The following is a 6725-nucleotide window of genomic DNA, read 5'->3' as shown; positions in this document are numbered from 1 at the left end:
ATCATCGCTACTGAAAAATATGTTGGTGTCATCTGTGAACAGTATGAGTTTAAGTACTTGAGAAACATCAAAAATATCATTTATGTATACATTGAAAAGTTTTGGTCCCAACACTGACCCTTGGGGAACACCACATGTAATACCAAGTTTCTCTGAATGGTAATGCCCTATGCTAACATATTGTTCCCGACCTGTTAGGTAACTTTTTAACCAGTTACCAGCTTTCCCTCGAATACCATATCTTTCCAATTTATCCAGTAAAATTGAGTGATTGATTGTGTCGAAGGCCTTTTTGAGGTCAACAAAAATACCAACTGCATATTTATTTTTATCCAGTGTATCAGTAATTTCTTCTACTGCCTCAATTATCGCCATTGAAGTGGTTCTTTGCGTTCTGAAACCATACTGACCAACATTTATTATTTGATGTTTTTCAAGGAATTTTTCTAATCTTGAATTAAAAAGTTTTTCTAGAATTTTTGAGAATTGAGGCAGTAGAGAAATAGGCCTATAATTGGTAAAACTGTGTTTGTCATTACTTTTATATAGTGGTATTACTTTCGCAATTTTCATTTTTTTTGGAAAACAACTGGACTGAAATGATAAATTACAGTCCGGTTCCAAGAAGAGTTCCTTTTTTACAACTGTCCATCCAGCCTCATGCCACGTCAGCTGGGGGGCCCGAGGAGCTCATCCAGCCTCATGCCATGTCAGCTGGGGGGCCTGGAGAGCCCATCCAGCCTCATACTACGTCAGCTGGAGGGCCCGAGGAGCCCGTCCAGCCTCATGCCACGTCAGCTGGGGGTTCTGGAGCACCCACCCAGCATCTCTCCATCTCCGCTAACGGCTCTGGTGAGTTCGTTCAGCCACCACCTGCAGCTCCACCACCTGCTTCACCACCTGCAGCTCCCACGCCGTCGCCTGGTCCTGCCTCGCCTGGTCCTGCGGTTGCCACGGCACCACCTCGTCCACGCCTAGCATGGCTGTCTTTTCCACGTCATCTCCTCAACATCACCGGCCGCTTTCCAGGCCACTGACTAGGCGTCATGGCCGTTGTGGGTGGCCCCTGGACCTGTTGCCACGACGTCGCTGCCGTCCGCATGGTCGGCCCCCAGACCCGCTCAGTCACTGCCACCACTTTCCACGTGGCCGGCCCCCTGAACTGTTTGATCCTGAACTCCTGTGCCGTTGGCCTCCGGGCCAGCCCCCTGATCTCATGAACTGTGGATTTCTGGACCGTCACCCTCCGGGTCGGCCCCCTGAGAAGTTATGAACTGTTCCCTGCACTCCTGTGCATTTGATGGACATTTTGTTTTTGTGGTTTTGTTCCTGTTTTATTTTGATGGGGTCCTGTGTTCCTATGTTCAATGTTTTTAGTTTTACTCTCCCCTTGTGTTTCCCCATGTGTTTCCATTTCCCTCATTATCCTCCTGTGTGTATTTAGTCCATGTGTTTTCAGTCATTCCTCGTCAGGTGGCCTGCTCATCCATGTCACAACTTCAGGTATCCATGTCAGTTCACCCAGTTTAGGTTATTGTTTAGTTTCACCCATGCCCTTTGTTTGTACCTTGTTTCCTAGCCTTAATAAATGGCTTGTTTTTTGTTAAATCCACGTCATGTTCAGTATTTGGTCTGCGTTTGAGTCCTCTTTTGCAAACACATACAGTCTGCTTCAGTCAGACTGTGACAGATGGCTTTTTTTTACTCCTCTTTCCATCTATGTCCACTGTGAATCACATGAGAACCAGAAGCAAAACACAGCTGACACTAATTAAACAGACAAAACCAGGGAGTATGTGTAAAAAAACAAACCAAAAAAAAACCCCCATTATGTACCCTTATGTAAGCACATAGAAAAAAGTGCTTACATAAGCAGGTGTGACTGGAACAAGTTGTATAAAGTGCCTCGAGTGCTTCAGGAGAGTACTCAAAGGTATAATAAAAACGTGCCATATAAAAAACAGTCCATTTTCCATTAAAGTAGTTTGAATTGGAATTTTGACTGTACATAACCAAGTTTCTTAGTACACTGTGTATCTGAACATAAAATAAGAAAATAAGAGTGGCTGTGACTAATTCCCATAGCTCGCAGAGCTCTGGGCTGAAATAGTAACCTATGGACACACTCTTTTAAGAGGCGTGATAGGTTGATCAAATTACAAGATGTTTGAGTAACAAATTTGTGTTCCCACAGGGTGGAAATTTCCATCTGAGACTGCTAATGGAGTTAGAGGAAAAAACCAAAAAGTAAAATTGATAACAGTGAAGAAAACAATTGGTTGAAAATCCCCTGGAGGCATTAGAGAAAAAAAGCATTATGAAAAGACAGATTTAACATCTCAGAGAAATTGTTTTTGTATCCTTCCTTAGAGCCTCGGTGTGTTGGAGCATTTTTTGAAGTATCTGTTATGTTCCCCTAAAAGGGGTCTCGGCGATGAGGGGGAAGCAACAAAATGTGTCCGGGTCAGAAAAAGGAGAAAGAGGCAAAATGATTAAATTAAAGATTGTTATTAAAGTTTCTATTAATATTAACTAAAAGAGACGGACAAGCCACTATCACCATTTAAAGAAACAGAACAAAACTCAAACATTGGTCAATTAAACTGAGAAGTAAGCCAGAGAAGGATAAATTGCCAAACACACTCCTCTCCACCAAGTAGGAGCAGAACACACACAGCTCACTAGCTGCAACCATTCACATGGCACTCTAGCCCAGAGCTCACCTTTCTCTGGGCTTAAATCCCTTTGATTACTGATGTAAATCAGCTGTGTAAAAGAGAAAGGTGGCACCTCAGGCAGAAGAGATTGTAGGACACGCCCACACAGGCACCTTCAGGAGGAGGCCCTGCTAGGGCCGTAACACCCCCTCCCATAAATACAAACCTGTGGTTTGTCAAATGATTATGATAACCAAAACAATCAAGTCCGTAACCGTTGCATCACCAAATTGTAGGCTCTCCACCTACAAAACCCCATAGCAACGGTTGGGCATTTCCTGCGGAAGCTGCCAACCCCATCTCAGTGGGTTCACAACTGTAAGAGCCAATTAAAGGTTAATTTTATTGGTACTGGTAAAACGATTAGAGGAGAAATATACATGTTTGATGTTAAGAATATAATTTCTAGTTAATTTCAAAATACTGTTTTGTTAAAGGTATAGAATATAGAAGTGTGACATTCTAATGCGCTTTTTAGTATTTTGGGCTTCCGGCACACTGAAATTGCGTAGTTGGGGAGTCGGATAAGCTGGAAGCAACAGTTTTTTGACCAAGTCTTGCCATGTAAATTAAAAGTTTCAATAAACATCTTTTTTGCAAGAAAAGTACCTGGACTTGCTCGCGTTTCAAATGCATGTTGCCGGACTGACTCCTAAAGGTGGTACAGAAGAGTGAAATAGAGACCGAGTGCCGCCACTACAACAGCATTGACAGAGAGTGGCCCCAGACCTTCGAAACAGTGTCACATGTGATAGCCAGGGCTTTGAACCATCACATGTGGAGAACCCAGCAGGCAGCTAGTGGGCTTTACTGAAACACTTTGCAGACGATTCCTCAGGTCACGAGTACAGGCATGTTTGTTAGCCAGGGGTGCAGGCAGAGGCGGAGCCAGACATTTGAAACACCCGGGGCTTAGCCCAAAGGGTAGTATGCATGTGGGATTTTTCTTTTTTTTTTTTTTTTTTGGGGGGGGGGGGGGGTGTAGAAATGACTGAAAGATTAATAGGCTCTGTTTTGAGTTTTGTTCAAAAAAGAATGACTTCATATAGGGAAAAATATATATCACATGTGCAGGACACCTTAAACTAGTTTTTTAATTAAGCAGCGAGGCAGAACAAGGTCAGGGCTGTATCAAGACACAGGGACTAAACCCCAATTCAACCAGACCCAGAACTGATCCAGAATTAAAACAGGACTACAACAGTTCAAAATCAGGACTACTGAGGACTTAACCAAGACAGAACCACAATCAGAACTAGATGATAGCACTAAAAATCATCATAGACCTGCACTACACTTGTTTTTTTAATTCTACCAAAGTACAATATTTAGATTGAGAAAAGTTTATATAATTATTTAGCCTTGTTGTGCAAACAAGCCTGCAGAACTTAATAAATACAGAATTTGAAAAATAACAAACCTAAAAAGAAACACTAGGTACGAGATACATGAGTACCTATGATACGGTGATACTTTTGGTAAACGACCATTTGGCTAACATGTGTGTCTCACCTGCTCTTGTTCCCTCTCTGTTCTGTCCTCGTTCTCCTCTCTCTCCCTCTTTGTGCTGACAATCATCAAATATACAGTTGAAACCAGATATTTACTCTTCATATAAAAACACTTTTTTAATTGTAACATCAAATCAGACAAAATGTTTATTTTTTTAGATTGATAAATATAAAAACATATTTGTTAACTTTAAGAGTAAAGAGAGAAACTATCTGTATTTCTTAATAGCAAATGGCACCAAATTGTATTCAAACTGAGCCACACTTATGGAGCTCCACAGTTCTTTTCCTGGTGTTTTGGTTGATATCTCTTGATTTTCCCATGTCACAGAAACAGGCTCTGTGTTTTGCCTTATATGCATCCACAGGTGTGCCACCAACTTACTCACATGGACTCTACTAACCTATCAGAAGCTTCTTCAGCTCAGAATGGAATCGTCTGGAGTTTTCTTATTAATTAACAATAAACTTAGTGTATATGTACTCCTTAATATGATGAAAGTGATAATAAATAGACAGTTCTGTCTCTCTTTATTCTGACATTTAACTAATTCAAAATATATTTCAATATTTATCTAAAACAAAAGTTTACTCTAAATTGATGTTGTACAGTAAAAATGTTTTATGTTTTCTCCCTAAAGTGTATGTAAATATCTGGTTACAAATGTGAACATCCTGCTGTGTACTGAAATCCCTCTTGTTTTGCATAGAAATATACTGAACAACATACAAAGCATAATATATAAAATAACATTTACCTGAGTTTTTTCTTTGAAAGAACCCTCGAATGTCCATTCTTATATTTCAGTGCATAACTGAAACCGATTTAGTCGGGGAGGGTAAGAACTGAAAATATGAAATAAACACACGTAAGCTAAGACTCTCTAAAGAAACAGCATTTGTTCGGCTTTTCATTTCGCCATTTGTTGATTCACTCGAAGAGCAAGTAACGTAATATTGGTCAAGTGATCAGTTTGATATCAATCTTTCGTGATGCACCGTCATATTTACATTATTTGTACAGTACGAATGATTTTCTTTGGTACCTGGTCAAACTTAAGCTCTCCTTAGTATGGCTGGTTCCGTTTCTCCAACAGCGCACTCACTGCTGGCAGCAGCTGTCCCGCCCCCTCGCTCAGTCGCTTAGTGTCTGAGCTCGAATCATACCAATATCAGGGGGGATTCACGCACAGTCGTAAATTCCCACAGTGTGCACTATGTGCTTTGAATATTGTGTGTACTTTTTGTTTTATACAGTTGTCAGCCAGGCATCTAACTATGAAAAATTACACTCCAAAAGACCCCGGGCTTCTGACAAAATAACCCGGGCTTAAGCCCAGTAAGCCACCCCCACGCTCCGCCCCTGGGTTGCACTAAGAGCAGTTGGCCCGATGATCTTAGTGCTCTCTGAGGGCTATACAGACAGAGGAGATTCTTGTTCACTGCACAGTTCTTCCTTGAGTATAACAATAAATGAAATCACCACATTAAGAAAAAAATATCATTGTGATCATTTTGAAATTGAATTCAAGAAAGTATTTTGAGGAAAAAAAGTTTGCTATATGTAACGGAGCGAAGGTGATTTTATTTCCACAGTGTTTTTTAAAGGAGGGAAACCTTCCTCCAAAGGGACAGAGCAGTGGAGCCGCCAAGGGAAAGCACACGAATTAAAAACTGTATAGTTAAAATATAATTTATTATATTTAAATTGTTAAAAATATAAAATGAATGAAAACAACCCTGGCCAGGGGACAACACAATAAAAATGAATAAAAAACAACATTAAAAGTCCAGTGGCGTCCGCCACGGTATAAAAGTCACAAAGAATTAAAAATCCAGTGGAGCGGTGCAGAAGGGAAACCCGGCGGCGTCCTCGCCTTCCTCTCCGCGTTCTGCGCCCCAGTGCGCTAAAGAAAGAAAGGCAGCGGCAGTCACTACTGTTTTAGGCAGCTATCATTCATTAAAGGGGACAAGTCAAAAGACTTACCTCGGGTGGGCAGAGCTCTCAACTCTGCCTGTCGTTTCTTTGTAACCGCCAATCGGCACCGGCCAATATATGCCGCCTCCAATTTCCCGCAGACGTGTAATCTGGCCTCCTGTTGCTGCAGCAGTCGAACCGCTCGCTCCGCGTCCCTGCTTGCTGGCGCTGTATCTGTATCTGTATCATCCTCATCCTCCTCCTCCTCATCATCATCATCATCATCATCATCATCATCATCATCATCATCCTCCTCCTCCTCCTCCTCCTCTGAACGCCAAGCTCCACACAGTCTTATGTGTCACTGAGCACTCTCTGTAAATTACCACTCCCTTTCCTCTCAGGTGTGTCAAATTAGTAAAACGGGAAAAAGGGCAGAGTCTCTCCAGGACAAATTGACAGATGCAACCAAAACATGCAGGATAAATAAAACACTCCACAAGATATAACCAAAACATGCAATATAAAAAATAAATAAGCACACTTCACATTAAAACACAGCAAAGTAAAACAACATCC

The 6725-nt window shown here is 41.5% G+C and overlaps 1 long non-coding RNA gene across 1 annotated transcript; it reads right to left on the bottom strand.

Moving 5' to 3' along the window:
* Nucleotides 1-5905: 5905 nt before the first annotated feature.
* On the bottom strand, nt 5906-6477 carry LOC145430416 (uncharacterized). Its single transcript, XR_013910989.1, has 2 exons — nt 6216-6477; nt 5906-6135 (listed from the first exon to the last, which is right to left on the bottom strand). It is a non-coding gene; the product is annotated as an uncharacterized LOC145430416 (long non-coding RNA).
* Between the last annotated feature and the right edge of the window lie 248 nt (nt 6478-6725).

Source organism: Astatotilapia calliptera, chromosome 8 (assembly GCF_964374335.1).
Source record: "Astatotilapia calliptera chromosome 8, fAstCal68.1, whole genome shotgun sequence".
Lineage (NCBI taxonomy): Eukaryota > Metazoa > Chordata > Actinopteri > Cichliformes > Cichlidae > Astatotilapia > Astatotilapia calliptera.
The sequence above is the reverse complement of the archived record's forward strand: the minus strand, read 5'-3'. Positions and strand labels throughout refer to the sequence as shown.